General features: G+C 48.1%; 1 protein-coding gene across 1 annotated transcript in view; it reads right to left on the bottom strand.

The window, feature by feature from the left end:
* Positions 1-10,851, bottom strand: part of ALLC (allantoicase) — a 90,705-nt gene extending 79,854 nt beyond the window's left edge. The window contains exon 1 of the mRNA XM_075338746.1: positions 10,807-10,851. The gene's annotated coding sequence lies outside the window, so the exon portion shown is untranslated. The remainder of the gene's footprint in view (positions 1-10,806) is intronic.
* Between the last annotated feature and the right edge of the window lie 3,324 nt (positions 10,852-14,175).

The following is a 14,175-nucleotide window of genomic DNA, read 5'->3' as shown; positions in this document are numbered from 1 at the left end:
CCTAGGACCTGGTCGCCACAGCAGCATTGCCCTCCCAAAGGGTTAATGCTGAGCCTGGAGGTAATTGGGAGATCCATTGGCCAGCAGGTTTAACACCCAACACAGTTCTCCCTCCGGCCAGCAGGGGGAGCTCTGAACCTGGAATTCCAGGGAGCCTTCCTCTACCTGACCAGAGGGAGGAAGTGCAGCCAGTCTGTAGGGAGTAGTGGAAGTGAACAGACGCAGAGTGAGCTGTCCTGTGAATCTGGGGCCTAGAGCTGGAGCAGCTTGGCCCAGAGAAGCAGGAATAGCTGAGAGGCAGCAGAGAGACTCAGACATCGGAGTCTGTGGTTGCCAGGGTATAAAATCCGCCCCTGGTAGCCGAGTCCGAAGGGCAGGAGAGCTGCAAGCCCCTGGCCCAGAAACATCCAAGGTACAGCTGCAGCATCAGGGCCCGGTGTGGACTCCAGCGGAGAAGCACCAGAGAGAGGGTCTGCGCAGCCACCTACAGAAAGAAGGGACGTGCCATCGGTCCCAGCAGCAAAGAGGTTCATTGATGGTTTCACCAAGATAGCAGCGCCCCTTCAAGATCTCCTGGTGGGCCAGCCAAAGCAGGCTAAGAAGCAGAGCCCTCCATTTGAATGGAGCAGCCAACTAGAAACCTCCTTTGTCCAGCTGAAAGGGGCTCTCACGGGAGAAGAAATTCTGGCCTACCCTGACTACAGCCAGCCGTTTGTACTGTATACAGACGCCAGCAACGTGGGCCTGGGAGCCGTTTTGTCCCAGGTGCAGGGAGGCAGGGAGAAGGTGATAGCGTACGCCAGTAGGAAGCTTCGGCCCACAGAAAGGAATCCAGAAAATTACAGTTCCTTCAAGCTGGAGTTCCTCGCTATTGTTTGGGCAGTGACTGAACGCTTCAAACACTATCTGGCGTCGGCCAAGTTCACCATCTTCACGGACAACAATCCGTTGACACACCTGGCAACAGCCAAGTTAGGGGCGTTGGAACAGCGATGGATGGCCCGGCTGTCTAACTTTGACTTTACCATCAAGTACCGGGCTGGCAAGAAGAATAACAATGCTGATGCGCTGTCCAGAATGCCTCACTTACCCGAATCTGGAGAAGACCTGGATGAACTCGAAGAGATAGAGTTACCGGCTTTCCATCATCAGGGCGTTTCCCAGTGTGAGCATGCTGTGGGAGTGAAGCGCTCGAGCCAACACGAGGTCCCGGTTAACCCATTACTCCACCATAATTGGGAAGAGACACAGAACGGTGACCCGGCGGTGCGATTGGTCAAAGAAAAGCTAGCACAAGCTGAGACTCATCTTGGTCCAGATGCTCCAGAAGAAGCCCAGCAGTTGTGGAAAGAGAGGGGACGACTGTTCACCTACCAAGGCAAGCTCTGCAAGAGACACGTCAACTGGCGAACAAATGAACTTGTCTGGCAGATCGTGGTTCCGCAGAGGGATGCTCCAATGGTCCTAGCAGCTTATCATGATAACGCAGGCCACTTTGGGTGGAAGAAGTTGGAGGCCCTACTCCGTGATCGGTTCTATTGGGTGCACATGAGAAAGGTGATCGAGAAGTGGTGCCGAGACTGTGGCCCGTGTAACCTGAGGCGGAAGGATGATGCCAGCCAAAGGTCTCCCCTACAGCCAATTGTTACGAAGCAGCCCCTGGAGTTGGTGGCCCTGGACCACGTGAAGTTAACACCAAGCCGGTCAGGCTATGTGTACGCCCTCACAATTGCGGACCATTACTCTCGTTTCCTGGTAGTAGTGCCTGTGAAGGACCAGACAGCCAGAACAGCAGCTAAAGCGTTCCAGGCATCCTTTTGCCGGCCTCACGGTTATCCGGAAAGGGTACTGACCGATCAAGGCCCTGCGTTCGAGGCGGAGGTGTTCCAAGAGTTTTGTAACATGTACGGTTGTAAGAAAATCAGAACAACACCGTACCACCCCCAAACCAATGGACTGTGCGAGAAAATGAACCATGTGGTTATTGATATGCTGAAGACTCTACCTCTGGAAGAAAGGAACCAATGGCCAGAGAAGCTGCCAGATCTGGTCGACCTGTACAACCATATCCCAGTAAATTCGACCAACTGCAGCCCCGCTTACCTGATGCGAGCCAGACCTGGCAGGTTGCCTGTAGACTTTGAGATGGGGACTGTGTCGCCTGAGGCGGTTCAAGAAATAGAGGATTGGGATACAGAACGGCAGCAGCAGTACCGTAAGGTCCAGGAATGCGTAGAGAGGAGCCTGTCTCAAGCCAGAACAAGACAAGAGCAGCAGTACAATCAAACGGCCCCAGCAACTCCCTTAGCACCTGGAGAACAAGTCCTCAAGAAGAAGCGGAGGACGCATAAATTGGATGATCAGTGGGAGAACGAGCCCTACACCATTATCCCCTCCAACTTTGACAACAGTAAGGTGTGCCTCATAAGCAAGGACGAAGGCAAGACTTGTCAAGCAATATCCAGAGACCGCCTGAAGACGTGCCCTGAGCGGTGCAAAGTTCAAAGGGAAGTGGAGGAAGTTCGAGAAGAAGGGGAAGAGATGATACAAACGATCCTCGGCAAATTCCCCAAGACTTGGACCCGCATAAATGGTGCCGTAGTGGTACCGGTCCTGACGTTCCCACAGTTGGTCGAGCCAGAAACAGAACAGGTTCCGGATCCACCCAAAGAACCGTCCGCCCCGACACGCGGTGACACGCCAGCAGTGGAACAGGAGGATCAACCCCCTGTCAGTGGTGAACCTGTCATACCCTTGGCGACTCCTAGACCACATAGGCAATCATCATGCATACCTATTGGGGTTAGGCCTACCGGTAGTGCTGAGATAGGAGACACACTAAGTAGTCAGGGACAAACACCAGAGCTACGCAGGTCTCAACGCAGCACTCGGGGACAACCCCCTCTAAGGTATAGGGAATCAACTATATAAAGAAAGAGTATTTATTAGAATGTAAATAGTTATGTGAAAAGTCTGTAATGTCGTGTACAAAATGTTTTTTTTTGTGATTGCGAAAATGGACAATTGGGCCACTGGACTATGGGTGGCCAACACCTAAATTGTTTATAGTTAGCACCAGTGTGCTCAACACCCCTGAAGAAAAACCCGTCCGGCGTGCATAGAGTGGGGTCATCAATGCTCTGACGCACGCCCAGAGCCTACGTTGGGGGTTTGATCGCGGCGGGTCCCCCATGGAGCAGTGTAATGGACACCCGGCAGGGAGCCACACTGGACTCTTATAGTACTGTCTGAAGTTGTAACGTTAAAAATAATGTGCCTCCCATATTGGGATGAAATGTATGACATGTTATGTTTTGTTTCCACAGTCCGGGAGTACTGAATTTAACTAAGGGGGAGTGTGGCGCCCTAGGACCTGGTCGCCACAGCAGCATTGCCCTCCCAAAGGGTTAATGCTGAGCCTGGAGGTAATTGGGAGATCCATTGGCCAGCAGGTTTAACACCCAACACAGTTCTCCCTCCGGCCAGCAGGGGGAGCTCTGAACCTGGAATTCCAGGGAGCCTTCCTCTACCTGACCAGAGGGAGGAAGTGCAGCCAGTCTGTAGGGAGTAGTGGAAGTGAACAGACGCAGAGTGAGCTGTCCTGTGAATCTGGGGCCTAGAGCTGGAGCAGCTTGGCCCAGAGAAGCAGGAATAGCTGAGAGGCAGCAGAGAGACTCAGACATCGGAGTCTGTGGTTGCCAGGGTATAAAATCCGCCCCTGGTAGCCGAGTCCGAAGGGCAGGAGAGCTGCAAGCCCCTGGCCCAGAAACATCCAAGGTACAGCTGCAGCATCAGGGCCCGGTGTGGACTCCAGCGGAGAAGCACCAGAGAGAGGGTCTGCGCAGCCACCTACAGAAAGAAGGGACGTGCCATCGGTCCCAGCAGCAAAGAGGGCCATTGCTGGATTCAGAGAAGCAGGGTCCTATCATCACAAAGCAAAGTACAGGAGTAGGCCTCATACTCAGCTGGCCAGAAAGATCATCCCAAGTACTTCCAGGCCGACCGGATCCCCATCACCACCTGTAACGGTCTCCCAGGACTGGACTGTTCCCAGAGTAAAAGAGGAGAAGGTAAAGAGACTGTTGTTTGTGCCTGGTTCTTTCCTCGCCTGTCGGCCCTGCACCGTGTCAGCCACACAACACCATAGACTTTCACGGGCACCAACTGTATCCCGGGGCATCGCTCCACCTGTGGGGAGCAGTAACATCATAGCTGCCATAACATCACCCCGGAGTTCTCCCATAGCAGCGGCGGCTTAATAGCCGCATACCACAGGTGGCGTCACGAACATTAACTTCAACTCATCAGCCACATATTCAACTGACACCCACCAGGGCCACGGAGCCGGGCCCAGCCACCACTGACTACCACCGGATTAGTCCGGCCCGGCACCGAGTGTCCCATAGCCCTGGGGTGGGCGAGTCACACTGCAATGTAAAAATGACTTGCTGGGCATATGTTCAGTCTTTTCAAACTTTTTTTTAACCACTACTGTTTCGAAAGGTATCTTCTGCATGAAAAACCTCAGCAGGTACCACAGCGTCTAAAATACATCACATGACCATACCCAAACAATGAAAAAACAATGATGGAATTAATGTTTATTCACAATTTTACCTCATTAACATGGGCTTTCACTGTTGAAACAGCTTACATATTGTTGGCAGAACATTCTTAGTCATAGAGGATCCACAATGTGTTCCACAGGGCACTGTTCAAAAAGTATGTGGTTCCTATGGAGCCATCCCCCCTGCTGCCAGCCCCTATTATGGTTGATGGTAATTTTGATATTCAAATAGCTAAGATTGTTGATTCTCATTCTTTTTGTCGTTCGCTTCAATAATTGATGTACTGGAGGGGTTAAGAACCTCAGGAGAGGATGTGGGTACCAGGCTCGGATGTGAATGCCACAAGATTAATTCATTCATTTCATGCTGCCCGTCCAGATAGGCCTGGTTCTGAGTGTCCGGACACCACTCGTAGAAGGGGGCATACTGTCACGGGTGTGTTATGGGTGACAGACAGTCATGTGGTGTCCGGCAATAGAAGGTCACAGAAATTGGGTGTGCAAAATACTCCCTGACTTTCAATTATTCTTGCTGTTATTATTCTGTGTACTAGGTATCTCCTCTGCTGGGTTTCATCCTTTTCCCTTTAGGACCCTTGGGAGCTCCTCTTCCCTTCAGCTGCTAATCATCTGGATTTCCCCTTGGGTTTAAATACTATAATTTTCCCTGGACTTGGTCTGGTGATATTCAGTTCCTTCACAAGCTCTGGATGCAAGCAGGCAACTTGCACTCATCATAGTATTGTTGCTGTTCTTTGCTGAATATCTTCCTGATGCATTTAGAGATAAGTTGTTCATGTGCTTTCCACCATGTGTGTGTGCACCCTGTGTTTTTCTTAGGCTATGTGCCCACGGGAGCCTGTTTTTGCGGATTTTGCCACGGAAAACCTGCGGATTTTTCTGGATTTTCCAGATAAATCCGCAGGTTTTAACATGTACAGGCACTCCCCATATTATCCTATGGGACATGGCGAGTGCTGTGTCCACGCTGCGGAAAGTGCGGCTGCCGACCATGCTGCGGATGTAGGCATCCGCATGTATAATTGCATGTCAATTATTCATGCGGAATTACCTGCGGATGTCCCAGCCCTCCGCTATGGAGATAAGAGGCCGGGACGTCCGCAGGTAAGCCGCATGAATCTCCGCATGTTTCCCGCAGCTATTCCGCTGTAATCTAGCAGCTAAAAATAGCTGCGGACGCCGGCGGGCAGCTGCAGGAAACATGCGCTCGTACCTGCGGAAACATCCGCAGGTACGAGCGCCCGTGGGCACATAGCCTTAGTGTCTAGTGGGGCTGATGAAGAGCTTATCCCACCCATTCCCATCTATTTGATGGCCAGACTGCGGGCACTGCGTTTTTACCATCTGAGAATTTGGCGATTTCCGGGGTTCAGCAATTTCTATCCTCTCCGGAACAGGATGATGGTGTATAGGTTTTATATTGGGATTGTTGTAGTTGCCCCTTTCCCCTCCCTTCATTTTCAGTTATCCAATAATGATACAGTATATCACAAAAGTGATATTTACATTTTTGTAAATATTTCATTATCTTTTTATGGGGCAACACTGAAGATATGACACTTTGATATAATGTAAAGTAGACAGTGTCCAACTTGAATAACAGTGTAAGTTTGGCATGCCCATTAAATAACTCTAAGGCTATGTGCGCACGTTGCGTACAAGCCCTGCAGAAATTTCTGCAGCGATCTGAAGAGCACATGTGCGCTTTAGATCGCTGCAGAAATGTCCGTAGTGAGCGCCGATTCCATGCGCTCTGCCTGCAGCTCCTGCCATAGACAGAGCAGGAGCTGCCGGCAAAGCGCAGGAAAGAAGTGACATGTCACTTCTTTTTGCGCAGCGCTTCGGCAGTAGCCGAAGCGCTGCGCTCTTAGACGCCACGTGCGCACGGCCCCTGCACAATCTCCATAGACTGTGCAGGGGCCGCAGGACGCATGCAGTTACGCTGCGCTACAAAGCGCAGCGTAACTGCATGTTTTTACGCAACGTGCGCACATAGCCTAAGGCCCCTTTCACACACACGTGCCTCCGGTACGTGCTAGGTCCGTTCCCGCATGTACCGGAGACACGGGCACACATATACCCATTAAAATCAATGGGTTAATGTGCACGCACGTGTTCAGCCATTGGCCCGTGCCTCCGTGTGGAGCAGACGTGAGCCCGTGTGCTCCATACGTAGGCATGTCCGTTTTTCTCCGGCAGCACGAGTGTCACGCGGCCCGCACACGTACCACACAGATGTAGTGTGGATGCGGTCCCACGTGACAAGCGCCAGAGAAACACACGTGTCATTGTAAAAATAAAAAAAAACATACTCACCTCCACGAGCCCTGCAGTCTCTGCCGCGGCTGTCACCTGCATCTGGCCCCCAGTGAATTTGAACAACGCATCTTCTTCACTGGGGGCCGGAAGCAGCATCAGCGGGGTGTGGACTGTGCCGGACACTGTCATTCAGCACCACAGACAGCTCCGGAAGAATCCGGTAAGGCGGGACTTTCCGTTCTCCGTGTGTTATTACATATAACACACGGAGAACACGCATGTGCCACAAACACGGCACACGGGGAGCAAACCACCCCTTTAATACATCCGTGAAAAAACGGTTCATTTTTTCACGTGCGTGTGAAGGGGGCCTAAGACAGTCAAGGAAGGGGGCCTAAGACAGAGCCGCTAGCAACAAAAGTAAATACACCCCTGAGTGAAAATGGCCAAATTGTGCCCACAGTGTCTATTTTGTGTGGCCACCATTATTTTCAAGCACTGCCTTAACTGTCTTGAGCATAGAATTCACTCTCCCATGACAACATCACAGAGCTGGTGGATATTAGAGACCTTGCATTCCTCCACCTTCCATTTGAGAAGACCCCACAGATGCTCAATAGCGTTTAGGTCTGGAGACATGTTTGGCCAGTCCAGCACCTTTACCCCAAGTTTCTTTAGCAACACAGTGGTTGTCTTGGAGGTGTGTATGGAGTCATTATCATGTTGGAATATTGCCCTGCGGCCCAATTTCCAAAGGGAGAGGATCATGTTTTGTTTCAGTATATTACAGTACATGTTGGCATTCACGGTTCCCTCAATGAACTGTAGCTCCCCACAGTCGGTAGCATTCATGCAGCCCCAAATCATGACACTCCTACCACCATGCTTATCTGTAGGCAAGACACATTTGTAATTGTACTCCTCACCTGGTTGACACAAGCTTGACAACATTTGAATCAAATAAGTTTATCTTGGTCTCAACAGGACATTGTTCGAGTAATCTATGTCCTTAGTCTACTTGACTTCAGCAAACTGTTTGTGGGCTTTCTTGTACACCATCTTTAGAAGAGGCTTCTGTGGCGCCCTGGACAAGCCAGGTCGTCACAGGTACTGCACCAACACACCCTACACCCCGGCTTAGCACATGTAAGTCAAACACAAATCCTTGTTGCCTTCCTCCAGGGGCTGATGTCCACACCAGGGGGTGGGCCAGACGGTTGGTCCCGCCCACCGAGGAGTTCACAGTCCTGGAGGTGGGAAAAGTAGGAAGTTGAGTTCAGTTTTTGGAGAGGGAAGTGGTAGTAGAGGAGACTGACTGTGTCCGGGTGTGTGGCCCGGGCACATACAGCAAGGTTGGCAGACGGTGGTGACCGTCTGCAGGAGAGGCTGATTGGAGTGAACTGTAAGGACCAGGGACGGGCGGTGGCCCGCCGGTACCGGATCGGGGAGTGAAGAGAAGCCAGCACCATCCGGCAGGGCCTACGGACCCCGACCAGGCTAGGAGTCGCCGTAAAACTGGTCAAATCCATTAGCGAAGGGAACCTCCGGGGTTTCCCAGCAGCCAAGACCCGATTGAAGGCAACAGCTCACACCGTAAAGGGAAACACAGTCACCGCCAAGGCTATAGTTCCCAGGGCCAGAGCCTGTGGGCAAAAGGGGCTCCCTCAGCACCCATCCAAGCTGGGGAGCGGGTTACCGGTGGGAAGCCATTGGAAGAGACATGGTTGTGGGTAAGTTTACCCCCCACAAAAAGCAGACCCCCCATCCCAGGATCGTCAAACTTACCAGCCACGGGCATCTGTGTGGCTCCCAGATCTCCCTGTGATCTCCAGGTATCAGCAGGTATGCTGCATCACGCCGTTCTCCCCTGCATCTAGCCGACACTCACATATCAGAACACACACTCACGAAATCGCACATACCGGTACAATCGCGCGCACACATTCACCACATTCAGTGATACCACTTGCTTCCGGCCATGTGATCCTCCCACAGGTCCTGGAAGCTCAACGCACACTGCACAGCGTCGCAGGTCCTTATGCCACCGAGAAGCAAGCGATATCGCTGGATGTGGTGAGTGTGTGGATGCGATCTGTAGTGTGATTGTGTGTGTGCGCGTTCTCATATGTGTGTGTGTGTATATATGATCTGGGGTGTGTGTGTGTGTGTGTGTGTGTGTGTGTGTGTGTGTGTGTGTGTTCCGCCGCAGCACCTTGATGCGCTCTCCTGCTTCCCGCCGGCGTCTGGTGAGTATGATCGCAAGGTCTTCTCTCTTCTTTCTTCTCTCTTTTGGGGGTGTCCGCTGTCTATAATGAAGTGTTCTGCAGTATCTTTAACTTTTCACCGTTGCAAGGTCACTTCATTATTGAACCGCGGCTAGGTCTTATTTTCGGGGGATGTATTATATTTAAGCCTCCCTGAAAACTCCTGCTAGGTCTTATTTCCAGGGAGGTCTTATTTTCGGGAAAACACAGTTGAAAAGTTTTATGGTGTCAGTACCTTATTGTACATCTGCCGGGATTAGGGGGGGTGGGCACAATGTAGTCAGGTCGTTCCCTTCCGGCCAGCAGATTGTTTATCTACCAACTTGAGTGTTGTGATACACCTTTTTTCTATAGGTGAGTTTGGCGATTATGTACCTAAGCCTGCCATCTTGTGCACTAGCCATTTGTGCTCTAGCCATGGATCTCTGACTACCTGGCTGCTGTTGTTTTGGATGGGATTATGTGGTGCTGCTTTTTGTATGTTTACTTCATGCACAAGACTGTGATTTCCAGAATAGAAGATCCGGCACAGATTCTTCTTATGATAAAAAACATCAAAAGCTTTATTGAAATAATTTTAAAAGCATCGTGAAGACCGAGTATCCACTCAGATTATGAGAGTTTGAGTCATGAAAACTTTACGCGTTTCGGACTTCCATTAAAAACAAAAGAGTCCTTAATCATAAGTGTCTCATGAACACTGCGAGGCTACTAAAATAGACATTGGAATTAAGGACTCTTTTGTTTTTAATGGAAGTCCGAAACGCGTAAAGTTTTTGATGTTTTTTATCATAAGTAGAATCTGTGCCGGATCCTTTCCTCCTTTTCATGCTGTTGCACTTATTACCGGTTGGGACTCACCGGTGGATCCCAGGCACCCGCAAGGCTGAGCAGTCCGGGCAGCAGGTGAGCTGAAGATATACCTTTTCTCATTTCCAGAATAGAGTTTGCCCAAAACCCCTTAACATAATATCCGAAATACAACTCATACTAGTTCCATTGCTATACACCTGGCCGCAAGCCCAAGCATTAATTGTGGTGTCCACTTCACTGCAAGAAATGATGTGGGCAAATGTAGGCCTAATGGCAACTAATCACTAGATCCATTCTGCCCAAACCATGGAGAGCATAAATCAGGACCTGGCTGCACGATTGAAGACAGCATGACATTTCAAAGAAGATTAAAAAAAAAGTCGACCGGGGGCCAGAAATTTGACTAGTCTGGCTTGGCTCCTGGCTGGCTTCTTCCTGCTCCACTCTCCAAGACTTACTGGTCTCTCCCATGTGTGTACATAAGGATTTGTCAATGAACTGGAGTTGGGTGGAGAAGCACTGGACTAGTAACATCTATTCCTATGGTCCTTTGGTCCACGGACAGCTTTTATATCTGTTATTCTGTGAAAAGCCAGGCTTTTCATATAAAACATAGTATACATGACTGTAATTGCACAGCCGGTTCCTATTCATACTGACCTTGGTTCAAGGATCTAAATCTCGCAGAAAGCCTCCCTTAAAACAAATCATAAATAATCCTCTAATTCTATTCTGTAAAATAAAAAAAATTACAAAAAATGTGTGGTATTACATTTTTTGTAAGCATTTATATTACTATAATTACCTACTTGCTTTATTGCAGCATGAGTTTTGACCTTTTTGTTGGTCTTGCTCTGTTAGAAGGATTCCGTTCAGTCTTACCTTGTTAGTAGTGTCTCTTATGTACTATGATCCTCGGCGTCTCTCTGTCAGTACTGGAAGATCACACTGGTTAAATACAGTAACAGACATTTCTTAACCACCCTGTCAATCAGTTACTCCAGTTATTGATCTTCCTGAAAGCAATGAACCCAGTATATTGCAACTATCACACATCATGAATTATATAGTGATATTTCCCACATATCAGTAAAATAATGATATAAGACAGTATCAAAAAATCATTGTGTGACCGATCTACAGTGACAATCAAAACTATTCAACATTCAACCTCTTTACAAACTAAGTTTATGAGCAAAATGTAAAAACTTTCTGCTGTTTCCCAAAAAATAAAGAAATAGCTCATTGCAACTAATATAACAAGTGGTTTCTCCAAATTCAACTCAAAATGACACTTTTATTGACTTCTTCAGCCTCAGAATTAATCAACCCCTAGATGACAAGTTCCCTTTTGGCAGTTATGGACTGTTGAAATGATACACAGCCAAACACCAACCGCTGGCAGCAGTTGTGAGAATTCTTAGCCAATTTTTCATTAGCAACTAAATTTTTTGGATTGTATAGAGAGTAGTCCAAAAGGTTAAGAGAAGAGACCATTGCCTTACACAAACAAGGAAAAGGATACAAAAAGTTAGCAAAGGTATTGAATGCTCAAGCTGGTGACAGCTTCATCTTTCTACCACATCCAGGCAGTGTAACCAGTGTTCCTTTAATCTTGCCAACTCTGCTTCCAACTCTATCTCATAGAGTTGATCAAAAAGACCTTCAGAACTCCAGTGCAGTGACCACCTTGGTAGCCCATGGCCACCAAAGCAGTATGAAGATCCTACTATTTATGGTATCCTTGACAGTTCTCCTCATTAGTAGACCATGTCATGTATGTTTTGTCATGTCATATAACAACATTTTGGGGCCTACTAATTGGAAGGGGTTCTGGAATATCCACAGTTTGCAAGAGATTTGCAGTGGTCTGGTCCATTGGACATGGACAACTGATGTGGCAACTGGACTAATGGGTCCTCCAAATTCTTTTGCTCAACTCTAAGAGAGAAAGTTGGAAGCATAGTTTGCAAGTTTAAAGTTACATTGGTTATACTGCCTGGACATTGAAGAAGGAGGAAGCGATCAGCGGTCAAAAACCAAGTGATGTAATAGATAAGCAGCAAAATGTGATGGTAACAAGCAGTGAGGTTTCAGTTTACCCATTAAGGAGCAAAGTGTCTCCATCCCTGAACTCCCAAATGTCTATCTCTGCTGACCCAAAAGCATAAGAAACGTTAGCAGTATGTCTGAAAAGGAAGAATGAAGCAAATAGAATACCCTGCCTACAGTAAAGCATGGTGGTGGCTTGGCGATGCTCTAGCAATGTACTTTGCTTGCTCTGCCCCTGGAAAATGCAGTATGTGGAGGGCAAGATGGATTTAATCAAGTATCAAGAAAGTCTAGTTGAAAACATGAATGAAGAAGCTGAAGCTTGGGCATCAATGTACCTTCTGAGAGTCCATCAAGATATGGCTTCAGAAGAAGTCCTGGAACACTCTGGAGTGCTCGTCATTGACCTGACTTGAACCTCATAGAATATTTTTGGTGCAATTTGAAGAAGGCAGCGGCAGCAAACCTAAGAAAAGTAGTGCAGTAGAGGCCATTGCAATAGGGTAAGGTTATTCAGTAACACTGCCCATTCTGAGACTGTATCCGTCAGTGAAAGTGAAATTCTGATGAATATGGAGAAACCACTTATTATATTATTTATTATTATATTATTTGTGTTTAGTAATTTATTTTGTTCTTTTTTATTGGTTCATCAGCAGAAAGTTTGTACATTTTGCTAATAAACCGAATTTGGGTTGATTAATTTTTATAGCAACTGTTCATGAGGCCCATCATACCAATAAATGCTCTGTCTCCAGAGTAAGAGGTACTGATTGGAGTTGTACTTATCCTGAACACTGCAATCACCAAGATCAGAAAAAGATGGATTGCTAGGTTTCCATAATGTTTGCCTTAGAATTATATTTCCCGATAACACATGAACGTTTAGGATAGCACATGGCACTTTATACAGATTTTTCAGGTTTTTGCTTGCGGAAAAAACTATTTTAGGAAGCATAGCTTAAAGGCCGAGCACCAGAATACTATGGAGCTGGATTCCATATTTTCTAGATTACTTTTTTGACATAAAAGACCAATTAAAATTGATTGATTGTCAAAGGAAAGTCACCTGTTAGATGAAGGCTCATATATTTACAGTGCCTTGCAAAAGTATTCACCCCTCTTGACTTTTTACATATTTTGTTACTTTACAACCTGTTTAAATATTTTTCCATTCCGATTTGTGTGTGATGCATCAGCACTAAATAGTATAAAGCGGGCTTTACACGCTACGACATCGCTAAAGCGAAGTCGTTGGGGTCACGGAATTTGTGACGCACATCCGGCCGCATTTGCCATGCCGTTGCATGTGACCCCTATGAGCGATTTTGCATTGTCACAAAAACGTGCAAAATCACTCATTGGTGACATGGGGGTCCATTCTCAAATATCGTTACTGCAGCAGTAACGAAGTTGTTCCTCGTTCGTGCGGCAGCACACATCGGTACGTGTGACACCGCAAGAACGAGGAAGCTCTCCTTACCTGCCTCCCGGCCACAATGCAGAAGGAAGGAGGTGGGCGGGATGTTACGTCCCGCTCATCTCCGCCCCTCCGCTTCTATTGGGCGGCGGTTCAGTGACGCTGCTGTGACGTCGTTGTGACGCTGAACGGAAAGTGACGCTGCTGTGACGTCGTTGTGACGCTTAGAAAGGAGGCGGTTCGCCAGTCACAGCGACGTCGCTACGCAGGTAAGTATGTGTGACAGGTCTGGGCGATGTTATGCGACACGGGCAGCGATTTGCCCGTGTCGCACAACCGATGGGGGCGGGAACGCACGCTATCGATATCGGTACCGATATCGCAGCGTGTAAAGCGGCCTTTAGTTAGGAAAGTGAAGTGAACAAAATACGGGCAAAAATTAAATTCATAGGATAAAATAAATAAAAATTGTCATGTGCATATGTATTCACCTCTTTTGCTGTGAAGCCGCTATAAATTTCTGGTGCGAAGCAATTACCTTCATAATTCACATGCTTAGTGCAATATAAGTGTCTCGTGGTCTGTCAGTAAATACACACCTTTTTTGAAAGGTCACAGAGGCTGCAACACCATTAAGCAAGAGGCAACACTAACCAAACAACACCACGAAGACCAAGAAGACCTCCCAAAAAATGTGTCAATCTCTGATGATTCCCCGGAGCACCATCAAATTCATTATCATCAAATGGAATGAACATGGTTCCACAACAAACCTGCCA

This window comes from Anomaloglossus baeobatrachus, chromosome 3 (genome assembly GCF_048569485.1).
Source record: "Anomaloglossus baeobatrachus isolate aAnoBae1 chromosome 3, aAnoBae1.hap1, whole genome shotgun sequence".
Lineage (NCBI taxonomy): Eukaryota > Metazoa > Chordata > Amphibia > Anura > Aromobatidae > Anomaloglossus > Anomaloglossus baeobatrachus.
Note: the sequence above shows the minus strand (reverse complement) of the source record. Positions and strands in the feature narration are given on the sequence as shown.